Genomic DNA, 17,915 nt, shown 5'->3' on the forward strand with positions numbered 1-17,915 from the left:
TAATACATACAGATCTGAATGCAAATAAAAATGAAAGCTCAAATTGTTAAAAAATTGAGTATACTCTAAAAACAACTTTGTCAAAGGTAGGCAATATTTAAAAAATTTGGGTAGTCATCATTAATATATGTACAATTTTAATCACATATAAACAAGCCAGACAATGAGTAAACTAACTTAACTAGTTTGGACAAGCCAGATCTTCAGTAGTCATTTTTGTCCAATGTTCAAATGCTATGAAACACTAAGGAATCAAATGCTAAAAATTGCTTTCTGGCTCAATGGTCACAATTTTATGGTATCAAATACCTGGCTAAAAATTTAAGGAAATGCACGACATAGTTTCACAATGTCCACATGGTAAAAGCACAACTGTATTAATATTACTGTTGAGTTCAAGGTTAATTGATTATTTTTCACATTTACTTAATTTTTAGAGATATTTTATTTATTAAGCTATTAAACTGTATTGTTTTTACTTTAACTTCTAAACTAAAATTCTTTTTTACTATTAAGATTAGATATTTTATTCTATAAAAGGTTAACTTTTTCCAAATGTATACTCTATTGTGTTACAATTGACCATTAAATAGTTAATGGTCAATTGTAAAAAAATAAAATCACAACCTTCTAAATACTAGCAGGTGTTACAATAAAAACTTAATTACAGTAATCATGATAATTCTAATACAGTTACATAACATGTGTTCAAAGATTGTAAGATCATGGCACTTACTTTTAATTAAATTTTAACACCTATATAAACAATACACTTTTGTTATTTGCATTTAACCTGTGATACTTTTCCAGGACTAGCCTGACAACAAGCAAGACCAACTGCCATGCTGTAAAGTTGATCAACAGCATAATATAATGAAATAAATTATCAAAATAAAAAATTTAATTGTATAAAAATCAAACAATTTTGTCACCTGTCACTACGTAATAATCCGGCATGATGAACTGAAAATCCAGCCTGAAACAATTCTGCAAGCTGTTTAGACCGAGCTCGTTGAAATGTTTTTCTTGCATTACCAGCAGAAGGTCCATCTTCTGGCTCAAACAACCTTAGCTGACCTTTTTGTGATGCCATTTCTTTTAAAATCATTGCCGTACGAATGGTGGCATTACGTGCATGAACAAAAACCATAACCTACAATAAAAAATTATTAAAAAGATAAGTTAAAAAATTTCAAAATACATTAAAAAAGAATAACAAAAAGAAATTCTAACTCAAAATGTGAACAAACTCATTACCATGTTCTCTCAAGTTATCACTTACTATTCATCTCCCTTTAATAGTTTTTTAACCAGTTATCTACAAGTGACAAAAGATGTAGTATTAAATGAAGATCATTTTGGTTACAGAAACAGGACTGGCACTAGGGAGGCTATTATAGCTCCTTTGTGAAAATAAATATTTAGTCCAATATTTCTTTACACTTCAACGTGTATAAAAAGAAGCATTAGTAATAGAGTAGGAGATGAAGAAATGCAAGCTCTGATTAAGAAAAGAGTAATGATAGGATTTAGCTTGCTCCCACTGCTACAAAAGTTGTATCTGAAGCTGATAAACTATCAAAGGAAAAAAAAGATTCACTGATGATAATGTTCTTTGAGTAGAAATCAAAAAAGTTAGAAAAGGTACTAAGGGGCAAGATATGATTCAAGAAAGGAAAATAATCAAAAATTAAAATAAGGGAATATACCAGAGCCGGCCTCCATGGCACAAGTGATAGCATCTCGGCCTTTCATTCGGAGGTCCCAGGTTCAAACCTGGTCAGGCATGGCATTTTCACACGCAACTTGTCATTCATCTCATCCCCTTAAACAATAGCTAACGGTGGTCCTGAGGGTTAAAAAAAAAGAATAATACCATTTGTGAGGCAATTTTTTAATTTAGCTAGTAAAATTGCACGTATTGAACAAAGTAATGGGAGATATACAAAAGCAAACTGGCACAAGCAAGGAAATTTTCATGCAAAAAAAATAAATCTTAATACTTGAAATACAGGTCGATGAATTAAAAAGAAATTCTTAAAAATATTTGTGTGAAGATATAGTGTTTCTGGAAACGACTAACTTGAATGGCTGCAACAGACTCTGCAACTAATACGAACTAATAAATTTGATTTTCGCCGTTAAAATTTGTTCATTTTTAAAAATATTTTTTTGTTAAGAATAATATTCTTGAAGATAGATAAGTAACATATTTCAATCGATTTGTTAGTGTTTAACATGATTAGCTAATTTATAATTCAACAGAAACCCGGTTGAAATCTATTTAAGTAAGCAGTTACTGTCAGTTTGGTCTGAATGTTTGTGCTAGTAGCTGGCGTTAACTGCTATACACTTAGGCCAATTACATGGTAGTGCGGCAGTACAATCTAAAGATCAAACAAAATTATTTCAACTATTTAGTAAGTATTGAATTATTGACAAACATTTCTGCCATTAAATCTACTGATATTTGCTCTGACTTATCCCATTAAAATCTACACTCATGTTGCATAAATCAGGATTTGGCCTTTACACAATCCATGGTATGGTAATGGAGAATATAAGATTAAAAGTGCATGAGCTTGCTAAGTAATAGGTGTTTCAAATGGCTAAGTGCATCATATTTCACACAAATTTCTATACTAGTGAAAACTGCCTGAAGATGAGCCACAATTGATCACAAATTAACAAAATATGTGAACAATTAAATATTTCTAAGCATGGTTTGGGATTGTTTCAATTGAGAAGAATATTTTTGCAGTTTCATTTGAGAAACAGATCTGTAACAAAGTACAGTCAAAACATTCAGATTTACATAAAATATTTTACATAAAAGTAAAATACTTTTTATTTTTAATGTAAAAAGTTGTAGAACTTGTTCCAAAGGTGAAAACCATTCCATTAGCAGTAATCTTTTAATATGGTCATGGCATTCTCTTCATTGACTTTTTGGAGAAAGATAAAATGATAACCCGGCAAAATTATTCATCCTTACTGAGTTGTCTGAGTGAGGAAATAAAGAAAAAAGACTTCCACATTTGATGAAAAAATGTTTTTTTTTTTCAACCAGGGCAATGCACCATTTCACTCATCTACAGTAGCAAAACTGTTTAAATTATGTTACAAAATTCTTCTTCATTTCACCTATTTGCCGTGCATTATTATCAAACTATTATCTATTTGCAAATATGAAGATATGCTTGCTGGAAAGTGAGTGATAAAGAAATGGTTTGCATGAAATGATGAAGTTATTGCCTAAGCCTGCACCTATTTTGAAGATTTACATAAATCACATCACAAGGATAGTGTCAAGAAAACTGAGAATCATTGGACTAAATGTGTAGATTTGAAAGAATACATATGTTGAGAGAAACAAAAAGATTTTCCTGAGAAATTTTATTTTCTTTACTTCAGAGTAGACTTACCAAATACTCTGGGAAGTCAGCTTGGCTGTGTACAACCTTTGTAACTATAATTAATTGTATAATCCCCCCCCACTAATTCCTGATAATCATTATCATCAGAAGCTACAGTATAACAATTGTTATCGCTTTCTTCTCTGATCATGCTTGTAAATAAAGGATTGGAAAAATTCCTCTTCTGTGCTTAAACATAAACAAGCATCATCATAAGGGTCATTCAATAATTAAACAGACAAATAGCTATATAGCAAAAATAGTTTATTAAATAAATACAATTTTTTGTCTACATTTCCACATAATCCCCACCAACTTCTCTATATTTGTCCCATCTTTTTATGAGTCTTCTTATCCCCTCAGCAAAGAATTCTTTACCTTGATCTCAGAGCTAGTTTTGTACTTTTTTCTTTACCGCTTTGTTATCATTAACTTGATGCCGCACAAAGCTTCACACATACAATTCCAAAGGGGGCAAATTCAGGGCTATAAGAAGGATCAGGTAGGAGCTCCCAACCCACTTTGCCAATAGTTTCCAGCAAAAGTTGTGCCATATAAGATTGAGCATTGCCTTGGAAGAACAAGCATGCCTTTCCTTTGCCGTCCTAAACAATTTATCTTCAACGCGGGCTTGACTTTGTTCTCTATCATGAATGAGTAGTATAGGCTGTTGACAGTGCGCTGCCCCTCCAAATAATCACAGAAAATCAGACCATCGGCAATCCAAAAGATAGTTAACATGACCTTACCAGCCGATGATGGTTGTGTTTTGAATTTTTTACGGGCAGGCGATTCAGGGTGTTTCCCTTGCATGCTTTGACGCTTGGACTCCGGCCCAAAATGATGTATTCAAGTTTCATCACATATTAAAATCTGTCCAAAAATGCACCACCTTCATTACTGAAACAATTTTTGAGTTTGTTGCAAATGTGAAATCTCTCAGCTTTGTGATGAATGGTAAGCTCTCTGGGAATCCAGTTTGCACAAGTCTTACAGTAGTTCAATTTGTTCTGAATGATCGAATGAGTTATACCTACACTTACTCGACATTTATCAGCAATTTGTTCAACTGTAAGTCATCAGTCTTCTTGGATTACTGAATCAATATGAGAATCTAACGTTGAGGTCGACACTGTTACCGGACACCCGGAGTGGTGTTCATCGGTCACGCTTTTGCAGCTACTTTTAAACTTTTCCACCCATGCGTAAAAACTCGCACAGTTCATGCAACTACTGCCATATTGTTTGTTCATCCAAGAGAATATTTCTGATGGTTGTACACTTTCCGAAAGTAAAAATCAGATCACAGAATGGTGTTCTTCAAAAGTACTTTCTTCGAGCAGATATGCCATCTTAACTAAGACTTTAGAGGTTATGTTTATGTAAATATTAATCAAACAGCTCTTCACAAGATTGCCAACTAATACTTACATAGGTTTCAATCCCCTGCATTAAGTGTCTCCTTCACTAAAAATGTTTAATTATTGAATGCCCTTTGTACATATGAATGTCACAAATGATATTTCTGAATAACTTAAGAAAAAATCCTGAAAATTAAAAGCAAGGTGAGTTATGCATACATGGACAATTTAAATACAAATTTCAAGGTTTTGTATTGGAAAATTTGTTTTGTAACAATTCAAACATTTCATTCCACATTTGTATTTAAATTGTCCATGTATGCATAACTCACCTTGCTTTTAATTTTCAGGATTTTTTTCTTATGAAAAAATGAAATGTTTGAATTGTTACAAAACAAATTTTCCAATACAAAACCTTGAATCATCCATAAGTCAATCAAATGAGGAATAAAAATTCTTATTTACTTATATTTCATTTTAATAAAAGTTCAAATTGTCCTTCTTCTGCTGCTTGACAGTGTGCCAGTCAGTTGTAAAAGGATGATAATGCATTATTCAATGTTTCCCTAGTGATATTTTGCGCTAATTCTCGAATTCTACTTCGTAAGTCAGGCTTTAAAAAACCTGAAAGAGAAACTAAACTACAAAAGACAAAATAGTAGTAACTATGTTAACAGACGTACAGACACCTTTGACAACAAAAAATGAGTAATAATGAAACTATCAGCTTTATATATAACATTACATAATATAAGCCAAACATTCAAATACAAATCATAAGTTATAGAAACAAATTAAAACAAAATGTTTCAAATAATATAAAATAAAACTTCACTATGATTTGGATAAAACAATTTCAATATTGAGATTATCAACTGCTCTCACTGATAAAATAACTCCAGAAAAAATATGTAATTATAAAACTGAATTGCTAAAAATGAATAAACTACAATCAAAAAATAATACAGCAACAACAAACAAAAGTTACTCCAGTGCAATTTCTGAACCATTGGGCAAACTCTCACCTTATTAAAATATAATGAATTACTTGTGTCCCTCTCCTACAAATTCATCCATTTCATAAATAAAATACTAATTCACACTTATATACATTAACTATTCAATTATAAATTAACGATCAACATAAAGAAGGAACATAGCAACAAATATTTTAATGCTGATGAAAATTATCATCCTGCATAAAGGATCAGCCCAAATACTGGAGCAGGACAGTGTTTCATGTGAGAGATTACTTTTTCGTGTGAAAAATATCTTCTATCGTTAGCTGCAAAGAATTCCATAAATATACAAATTTTAAATATATAATAAACCTAAGCATTAGATTTTAGCATCTAAACATAATTTATGCAGTAGCTTTTATTTTTGTCAAAAAGATTTTTCCCTAGAATAACTACTTTAATATTCCAAGAGATGTATTTCCTGACTTAGATACAAAGATAAATGAAAAATGGTAATATCACATGAAGAGTTTTCTAGAGAAAGAAAGCCCTTTTAAATATACTCTAGATTACTGAAGTTTTACAAAATTAATAGAAAACTTGAAATTACTATTTTTAAGTTTTACTTAATATATCAGAAGAATATATTACACTAAAAAACATAAAAAAGATTATAACCTTGAATTTATCTTTTTGAATGACGCCTTTATCAATGAATTGTCGAATTGTATGTACAACTGTCAGTAGAGCAACATTCGTTTTACCGGCACCAGTGGGCGCACATATTAATAGATTTTCATTTGTATGATAAGCTGAATAAAACACAACAGACTGTATTCTGTCAATTTTTTAACACCATTAAATGCCATCTGTCCAACCTGTATTTACAGAACATCAACATAAGTAATAACAGATATGATAAATTAAGGTGTTTCATATAAACACCTTTCCACCAGTGTGTAACATTTTTAAAAAAAATGTATGTTGACATTAAATACAAATTAAAACTTAACACAATATGCAACATTTTTATTAATAAACATACTGATCAAATTAAAATTAATACATTATTTCTTTTAACTTTAATACAATGACAAGCAATAAAATTTGATTTCCAGTATGCCATACATGCATAATATTTCATTCTAACTTCAGTAGCACGCAGTATGATATCTGTACCAACACATTTCATACATAAAATTTTTTGGAAAGTTCATTTAATATCTCCAAAACAGCATTGCAATGACCATTTTATGCATGTGTACCAACTTTCCATATTTTTTAAGTAAGGTAATGTAATTATAAATTTCAGTTTTTTACTAGAAATGGGTGAAATATGACAATGGCTGAAATTCATCATTGTTAAGATATGTAAATATATTATCAAACAACCCCCATGAGTGAAAGAAAATTAAGAAAATGGGCCAGAAAAATTCAACGGAGAGCTGGAGAATAAGCATAGCAAGGCAGTCATTTGTGATTACTGATTTTTGCTTTTAAGAACAGTTGGTTCATTATTTCCTCCCTTGTCTTGTCTTTTCCTGAAATTTCAAGGACAGTTCTTTATGAAATAGTGTCATACCATTTGAGCAACTCAAAGTTGTGTTCATGCAAGATACCAAAGGTGCCTGCTCGGCACCACAAAACTAAATAAGCTGGCAAGTATTAACCATTCTGCTGAAGTATAGGGAGGAAGACTTAAGCCACAATTTTAATAGTGAAGAGATATAAGTGTTTCATGGCAATGTAAATTAAAACCAGCTTTTATTTTAAGGACAATAATGAAAACAAGAGAACAGTACAGAAATATTTGCTTTAAAAGTGGCTATACCTAAGATGAGACTATTCAAAAATCGGTACCCGGTTTCCATAAATGCATCTGTGAAAGTTGGAAACTATATAAAATAGTTTAAGGCTGCAGTTGATGAAATTAAAATAAATTAAAAACAAAAATCAATTTATAATTTTTTTTAATAATTTAATGATACTTTTCAAATATGGTTGGTAACATTCCATATTGCCCCTAATAAAAGAGGGGATTTCCCCTATTTTAAACAATTCTAGTAGTAACAACACTTCTATCCCATTTTAGACATAGTAAAAAAAGAGAACGGTTTTTTTATTAATCAAATATTGTGTTTTTTTTTCAAGTAATAGATTTTTTGTTTCTCAGAAATTTCATGAAAAATATATATTATAAACAGTAGATGAGAAAATTATGTAAAAATATTTCCTTTGAACAATCAAAATTATGGAGTATCCCCTGTAACAAACTGTTCTGAAGCCACTACCACTGTTCTGAAATATATTTTTAGTTACTTTTTAATCAAAATTGGAAAAAATATAAAAACCTGTAATTATTTAAGAAGTTTTATTCTGTAAAACTAAAAGCTACAAGGTTTGCAAAGCTAATGTAACGGTAATTGGAACTTTTTTAGACCTGGAGTAATATAATAATAGCATATCAGGTATATACATTTCACAAACTAATGAATGAACTGCATAGAGAAGCAAGATATAAACAAATAAATCTTCTACAGTATTAAATAATACCAGAAACTGCAGATATAATTAGTAAACATGGCTTTCTTATAATAATTTTAATACATTTCACAATCTAGTACTGATCATGGAAAGTGTGAAATCTTTCCCCTTTTTTCTTATCAACACACTACTGCTTTCCAAACAGGCATTGGTTGCCACAGGTTTAGCAACTAAGAAATGCCAACAACACAAAATTTTTTATACAAAGAAACTCATTAGACATTTTTTGTTAAAAAAAAAAAGAAAAACAACCAATAAAACATTAGTTTTTCATTCAATTAGTATGCAGTTTTTAATTATAATTATGTAATTTAATAGATAAATTACATAATAAAATACAAAATTTTCATAAAACATAACATAAAATTAAACAAAAGCAACGGTGATAATGCCTACACTAAAATCAAGTATAACATACATTATAGAAATTTCAACAGAATACTTAAATTATTTGGTTTAAAAACTGCACATATAACTAATAATAAAATATTTAAATAATACAGATCCATCTAAAGTAATAATTTTAGATAACAAGGCATATATAGCTTAAAATGTGCAAATTGTGAATTAAAATACATTGGCAAGACCAATTCGGTCATTCTCAATTAGAATACGAGAAAACATATCAATGGTATAAAAAAAAAGTCAAATAGATAAATGTAATTTTGCTAACTATATTATAAATAACAACCATACTTATAAACCAGATAATTTTATTAACATTCTTGATTTTTCAAATAATATACACATTACCAATAACTTAGAAAAGTACCATATATATATATATATATATATATATATATCTTAATAACGATTAATTAATAAATGTACAAACAAGATTTGAAAATGATAAATTATATAAACAAGTACTAGACAATAACTATAAAGTGAGCTGACCATACCAGTCATTCCCATTTTACCATTACGGTAGAGACATTCATTATGACAGGACATTAAGTTGACACAATTTTAACACATGACGACCACCTTTATATATCTTACACACTTTATATAACAATTCTACTCCTGACGACAAAATTTTAATTAATAAAAAAAAAATTAAGTTCCTGAAGATGGAATTCGTTTCCGAAAGCGCTAGGACACATTAAAATATTGTTGGTAAGTGGGTTTTACATTTTAATTATTTATTTTTCTATTTCTTTAGTAATTTTATTTAGGAACAAAATATTTATTAATATAATACAAGATAGTCATTTCTAATTTGTTCCATTAACTTTTAAACAAATAAAGGCAAATGTATACCTCACATGTTATAAGTCTCATTTATATTGAAGAAGAGAAAAATTTTATTTTGCACAAGATGGCATCAAATGATCCATTATATTTGAAGTTTAAAAATCTTTATGTATAAAAAGCAGCAAAACTGCTCATTTTGCCAAATAAAGCTAAGTATCTTTCATATAGTACATAATTTGGAAGTATATTCTATATTCGTAATGATTGTAGAGATGTTGATTAATCTTGGATTATGCTTTCAATTCGAATGCAAATAAGGAATTCCTTGTATTTATTTACCAGAGTAAGCAGAGTGATGGCCTATGTAACATTACTGAAAAAAAATAAAATGTATAATTTACCTTAAGCAAATTAATTAACTAATGTTACCAATAATGGTGAAAAAATCATAACAGTACTTCATTATCTAAAAAGAACCAAACATTAAAAATTGTCATAATTATTAAAACAATAATTAATGCTTATCACTGTTTATAACATATATGACATTAACTTTAATTTACTTATGGACCATATCACCCATTAAGTGAGATTAATGGCAAATTATAAAATAAACTTCTAATCAGGCTATAACAGTGTCAATTTATTACCTGTTTTTTCATTCATTCTTATTCAAAATGTCCTTTAACTTGATGATTAAATTACATTTAATTGATAAATTACATTTTTAACTGCTTATTGATAACAAATGAATCACTCATATTATAGTTAATGGAAATCTATTTTCACTGAATAATTTAAAACACTAAATTGATGCATATACATTCAATTCTGATTACTTTTGGGTAGATTTCATAAGAAAGCTACATATTATAATGAGTACCATGATTTGACTTCCAGAAAATTTCGTCATATCTTTGCATTTCACACCCCCCAGACTCCAAAAACCATAGTCAGCTCAAAAGTTTATATATATTAGTTTATATATATATATATTATATATATATATATATATATATATATATTTCACTTTCTTGTGGACACAGTAACTGCCATAATTTTGTACCAATCACTTTCAAACTGTTCCTTAAAAATAACGTGTCCCAAAAACTCGGTAGAGTTTGTTAACAGCCAAAATTGTACCGTTAGGGTGGAAATGGGGGGGGGGGGGCTTTTTCAAAAAAATAAAATATTGCTATAACTTTCTTAACAAGTAAAATATTGAATTTGTTTAAAATTCCTACTATTCTTTGGATAAGTACCTAAAACTTATGTAAAGTTTTTTGATAACACCAACAATTGGCCCAGGGGGTGGAAAAAATGAGGTTTTGAAGACAAAAAAATCATACCTCCCATAATAGGCACAATATTGAATTGGTTTAAAGTGGTCGTTAGTCCTCTAAACATTACCTAAAACTTTTGTCTGAAACAATTTTTGATGACCAACGCTTACAACAAGGGATGACCAAAATGTTGTTGGGTTGTAAGATGGGGCTTGTCATATGCTGAACATGTGAAACTTTTTTTCACATACAACCATTGTCACCATGAGTAAATTTGAAGTTTTTTCTTAACTTTAAGGTGGAAATCTTTTTTATCCCCTACTTAGCATCGGTGAAATCTACCTCCGCCTTCTGGCATGTCAAAGGGAATTTTTCAATTCTTCCTGTACATTTCAGCAAGATGGGAAATGAATCCCTGTTGATTTATGATTACTGCAATATATCTTAATATATTCAACAGCCATGTTGAAATTCTGCCAAGACTACAATGAGATCTTTCTAACACTAGCACAGATGGAATGTGCAAATCATTTTCAATTTAAAAATAATACATTATCCTATCTGAATCAATTTCAATTGATTTTTAAAACAAATTTCTAACAGAGAAGATAAGAGTATATTATAGCCATGAAAAAATTTAAACAAATTATTTTATTTTATTCTTTGGGAATAATAGAAAAAATGTACACTGTATTGCAAATATAAAAACTAACTTTTAAAATAAAAAATTAATACGGTTTTCTGATGTAGTGTGGCAAAAGGATGGTAATCTGCGTCTGGTGAGAAAAATATATTCATATAAATAAATAAATGAATATATTACTATTGGTTTAAATTAATAATTAATTTACTAAGCATCTTTATTTTTTGTTTACAATGACTGCTTTATTATTTTATTTATTAGTAATTTTCATATCAGGCTGACAATTTCCCGCGCCATAGCTCATGGTCCTCTGCCATTTTAATCTTTCTGAAGAAATGTCTAGTGTTTTTCCCAGTCGCATCTTCAATTTGGTCCAGCCATTTTTACAGTGGTCTTTTGCATGACCTACTTACTGCCCATGATTTTTTTTCCCCTGTATTTATGCCGGGCCTACGGACTACATGACCAAAAAAGCAGAGGATGCGCTGGAAGTATATTGCGGACTACATCCTCTGTATATCCAGCTCATTTATAATCAAGTTGTTCGTCCTCTTTTACATTCATGCAGCGCGGAGAATTTTTCTGTAGGCCCACACGACAAATGCATCAATTCACCTCTGGTCTTCAACCTTGATGGCCCAGGTCTCAATACCATACATAACTACTGGGAAGATTAGTACCTCAAGCAGTCTCAGCTTTGTATTCCTCATGATTGCCCTATCCTTCCAAATACCTGTGAATTTCATAAGCGCCTCCTTCACAAAGATAATTCTTTGTATTTTGGTCAACGAGCCTCAACATTTATCAAAAATAAATATACAAAATGATCCACCTTTTTGAAATCAGACAGCACATCACTGACTGGAAGATTGTCAAGTCTGTTTAAGATGAAAATGTTTGTTTTTTTTATGTTTAATTTCAGCTCTAGCGCCTCACTTTCTTGCTGAACTCGGTTGAGGATGTCCTTCATTTCAACTTCAGAGCCTGCAAACAGAGTCATATCATCAGCAAACCTTAAGTTGGTTATTTGCCGGCCTCCTATTCATATAGTGCCATGCTAGAATAAATCCCTGTTATACTCCTCTCATCAGGTAAAAGAGCTCCATTGTATCATTTTCCAGTCTAACCACTGTACTGTTCTTTACATGTAGGTTCCAAATGAGGGTAACAAGATGATCAGGAACACCCATCTTCTTCAACACTCACCACAGATCTTTCTATCTGATGGAGTCAAAGATCTTGGTGTTATCTAGGAAATATATTATAAGAGGATTGAACTCTCTAACTTCCTCTATCAGCTGCCTAATATTTCGAATTTGCTCACGCGTACTCATTTCTTTGATGAATTTGGCTTGCTCTGCAGGAATTTCTCCTTCCAGATAGTATTGTAGACATTCATGAAGTATAAACAACAAAATTTTACTCGCATGTGAAATCGGAGAATAGTTCTATAATTTTCGCAGCCTTTTTTATGTAGAGGTATGTACACTGAAGTTGCCCACTATTTACAGATCTGGTACATAGTCATCTGTTGCCTTGAACATTTTTCTGTGATGCTATCTGAACCTGGTGACTTGTCCTTCAATTTCTTTATTGCTTTTCACACGTCCTCTTTGAGAATCACTGTTCTCTCTCTGGTACTAAATCTCAATGTTCTCTCTCTGGTACTAAATCTCAATATTCTCTCTCTGGTACTAAATCTAACTCTGTGAGCTCTGCATGGTCGTCAAGATATGGGTTGGTGCAGTAGTTTTCCATCTTCCTCCAATCTCCCAATAGTCGGTAAGAAGTTTAATACCTGCATCTTCTATAACCTAAGATTTTGTCTTTTTTTTGTTTGAAGGTGTTTGTAAGTTTCCTTATTTCTTTGGACGTGGATCACATTTCATTATTCCTGTTCGGCTTCTCAATTTTATTGCAAGTTTCTTGGATATATGAATTTTTATCATGATAACACAATCTTTGGATTTCAGTTGACAATCTCCAGTAATGTACTGAGGACTTGAGAAGCGAAAGGCACTGTGGTACCTTTCACTCTTCTTCATTCCTTTACAAGTTGAGCAGTTTAACCGGACAACTAGTTTCGTTTCACTTCTTTAGCTATCTCTTCTGTGGCTTCCAAGATCATGATTTTAAATTCTTCTTATTTTTTAAAAGATGCTTGTTCACTTTCAACATATTTCTCACTGAACTTGACTTTTATTTTCTGAAGAAGTTCCATCTTTTGAATTCTGAAAAGACTAGTCTTGTTTTATTCAATTGAAACACAACTTGACTCTAAGAAACAGACATAGCACTTGACGGTTTGACCTGTCATCTGCACAGAGATATGTTTTTATTTTCTTGACTGACGTTTCCCATCTTTCTGAAATCAAAACGAAATCAGTTTGGTTGCGATATCTGGTCCACAGTGAGACCCACGTATACAGCCTACGAGGATGATACCAAAACAATGTATTGATTTTTTGGAGTCTCTTTTCTTGACAGGACTGGAACCATAATTTCTTTCACAGAGACTATTGTTGGCCATGGCCAACGTGCAATATTATTGCAATTTCTTTACTGCCTACTTTTGTGTTAAAGCCACCTTACACAATAGTAATTTCTTTCAAAGGTAGCAAGTCACAGCACGAAGCAAGTTGGTTATAAAGCTCTTCTATTTCTTCATTTTCAGCTGCTGATGTTGGAGCATACACCTTAATTATATTGAGCTTCACCAGCTTTGTGTTTAATCTCACCTGAAGGAAACTGTCGTTAATTGATCTATATTTGTATACTGCATCTTTCCATTCCCTCAATACTATAAATGCGACACCACTGCTTGATTGTTTTGATTTTCCTAATAAATATACCACATTCCCTTCAAATGTACTGAAGTGGCCACTGTCTCTCCAATGTGCCTCTGCTAGTCCCAGTGTTGTAATCTGGATTCTTTAACATTCTTTCTTGACAACGGCAAGCTTACCAAGACTAATACATTACATCTCTTACATTCAAGCTTGCAATCTTGTGTACTCTTCCAATGATGGTAGTTGAAGTCACATCCTCTACAGTCAGCAGATTTGACACCCTGTGATTTTCATTTCGTCTAACATTTATAGAATAACCTGAAGGGCAATTATTTCATCATGGATAATGAACCAAACATGGACACAGCGTATTCATAAATTAAGTAAAGGCTGTTGGGATTAATTGATAAAATGTGACAATTTGTTCACTATCGGAAGAAATGCAAGCATGTAAATTCTGATTGAACTGAAAACAAAATGAAATTTCTTGTAACAAACTAATGTAGTTTCATCTCTTTTTTACATCTGAATACTTCTTACCGTTTGAAAATTATTAGTGACTGTCCATTACTTTTCAGCCATACCTAATAGCTTCATTTATTTTGAAAATACTGAAGATAGATGTACCTCTAAAAAAATTATTTTCTGTAAAAAATAAAGTAGGATTTATCTGACATTGTTTTTACATTGGAGGAATTACATTTTCAATTTTAATCGGTTATATAATGAAGAAGTATAATAAATAGAATTTACTTTGAAGAGATGATTTTCTGTTCTTAGATCATCTTTTCATTTTGACTCTCAATTATATAAAACTTAATATTTAATTATTATTCATTCATTAATAATAATGTTAAATATAAAAATAATATACATATTGCAGTATATAAATATACACAGATATGATCAGATACATCATACATGTTATTATATAAATTGTAACCGAGAATCAAGACAAGATGACGTAACGACCAAAAAACTATAAAGTTCTGTTTTAGGTGGTTTATTTATTAATTAACATTAATCAGAATATTCAATAAAATTGAATAGATACTATGACTGAATTAAACAATTTAAACATACGAATAGCATTAATAGCAACAAATCACCTAAAGATCATAAAAAAGACAAAACTATTAATGAAGAGAAATGCAATATAAACTAACTTATAAAAGAAATCTACCTCATCTAATGAATCAATAGGAACTAGTTTACTGCCAACAGAAGTTGGTGGTGGTTCAGATACTGGTATATTAACTTCTTCATAGTGTTTTGTATCTTTCCTTTCAACACCTTCTGGTAAAAGCATTTTGACTTCCGATATATAACCTGAAACCAACCATTAATTTACACTATAAACAAAAACCACAACTGTAATCTCAATTCAATAAATTTATTAAATACTAAAATTTACATATTTTTTACATAAATGTTAAAATTTATTATAGAAACAATTTAATAGATTAGTATATTAGGAAAAATGTCCATAATATTTCACAGTTTAAAAAGTACCTGCAGTTTGTTTTGCTTTACTAAGTGAATCATAAACATGAGGATAGATTTCTTTCTTTTGTAAACGACTTGTTTTCTCTTTTTCTTTTACAGCTGGAGCATTTAGCGCTGCTTTTAAAGCAGCTTGCCTAAAAATCAGATTAAAAAAATTGATATAAAACGACATATGCATTAAATTTGCTTTTAATTACATAAATTTTACTTAGAAATAAAGTAATTATTTATTTTTTACATTTACTTCATCCAAATCAACTCAATTGTCTTAACATACTTAACCTACTCATGCAGTATTATCTTTATAAAACAATCTTTACATTGTAAGTTAATATTTATCTTATCATAAAAAATTGCACAAAGCATGTTTGAAAATTCTATTAAATCGGTTCAAAAAATTATACTAGTATTTTAATCTTTAATAATTATTATTGTTTTCAGAAGAATTCAAAGTGTTCATAAAGGATTATATTTGTGCCTCGTTTTTGCACCACTATCATATAAAAAAAAAACTCCGTAAATATACAATAAAACATTATCAGAAGTCAAAATTGCACTTTCTCACAACATTGTAACAAAATTAAGGAAATCTCAAAACAAATTCGATACCCATTTTAATGATTTTAAAGAGTTACAAGATATGTTTCTCTTTTTGTTGGACCTTTTTCATTTGAAATAGAATAAGTTCCCTCTTTCATTCAACTGGAATTAATATCCAAAATGATTAGTTTTGAAAGACAAATGTTGAGTAGAAATTTCAGATATTCTTACTTACGTAAAAAATACTATAAAAGTAAAACATTTGATGTGCTTTGGGAGTATAGACTTACGCAAACATTTTCATGTATGAAGTTAAACAAAACAGCATATAGATCAAGACAGATAAACATCTCTCTCTGAAATACTGAAAATTGCATGTTACCAGTCTTTGAATCTGATATTGAAAAAGAACTGAATAAAAATTTAACTGTTAATAATAGTTTTAATTATCCTGCTAATGTTACTGATCCTGAATCAGTATAAAATAATTTTAAGCAGCCTGCAAAAATTACACCATCAAACAAAATGGCCCGCAGCAGAAATGGGTTAGCTATACCTAGTCTAAATGAAGAAAATTGCCCTAAAAAGACTTTTCTGTGTGGTTTTAAATTAAAAAAACAAATAATACAAATTTAGAGAGAATATGATTTAATTTGGCTGGCACGCTTAACAAATACAAATGAGTGATAATGAAATGAACTTTTTGTAGCGTAAAAATTGAAATTTTTACAGTTTAATGGATTTTTTATCTTTTTATTAATTGATATTTCAATTTATTTCATTTTACATATTTTTGGTTCTATTTTGTAATAAGAATTTATTTTTTTGTGAAATCTTGTTCCAAATTTTTTTTGTCTTCAAATTAACACTGTTAATATTAAAAATCCGTGTGCAAGACTTAAAGGCTAGAAAATGCATTTTGATAAAGTAAGAAAAGCAGATATAGAGATTATTACTACTGAAATTAAGATAAGCCAATTCTGGAAATGTGTATTTTTTTACTTATTTTCTAACTACATGGGAAAATACTTTGAATATTTAAATGGTATGAGGCTAAACATCATTTTACTATTATAATCCAATATTAAGCAACGATAACGAATAAATATGAAAAAATATCTTCAACTTTTGTTTAAATAACACACAATCTTCCATTTAAAAATCTTCCACTTAAGTCAGAGTAATTTACAATGATACTACCTAAGTAACTTGCTCTTGTTGATTTAACACAAAATGACCATAATGTAATCGGACATATTTATACAAAACAGATTACATTTGAAAATTATTCCATTATTAATTTATTGCTAGTAAACAAAGTAAACTATTACTTTCAAATAATAATATATTATTTGGTAAAATTATCTAACAATAATAAAACCTAAGATTTTTCTTATGTAAAATTTTACTAATTTTCTAATGAAAAATTTCCATATTATCTTCACTAAGAATATCGGTTAAATCAATTTCAATAAATCTATTTATGAGGAATGAATTTATGAATTTATTTTTCAAAATACATAACAGCAGACAGAGAACAAATCATCTCCAGCTGTAAAAAATTCATAGAAATTTTTCTTTCTTATTTTGATGGAAGGATTCCATTTCTTTGTGTATTTAGGAAAAATATTCTATATATTTCAAAACAATATAGCCTTTAAACTAATAAGAGTTGTT

The 17,915-nt window shown here is 29.8% G+C and overlaps 1 pseudogene; it reads right to left on the reverse strand.

The window, feature by feature from the left end:
• LOC142330375 (activating signal cointegrator 1 complex subunit 3-like) overlaps nt 1–17,915 on the reverse strand; it is a 69,151-nt pseudogene that overhangs the window by 28,215 nt on the left and 23,021 nt on the right.

Source organism: Lycorma delicatula, chromosome 9 (assembly GCF_047948215.1).
Source record: "Lycorma delicatula isolate Av1 chromosome 9, ASM4794821v1, whole genome shotgun sequence".
Lineage (NCBI taxonomy): Eukaryota > Metazoa > Arthropoda > Insecta > Hemiptera > Fulgoridae > Lycorma > Lycorma delicatula.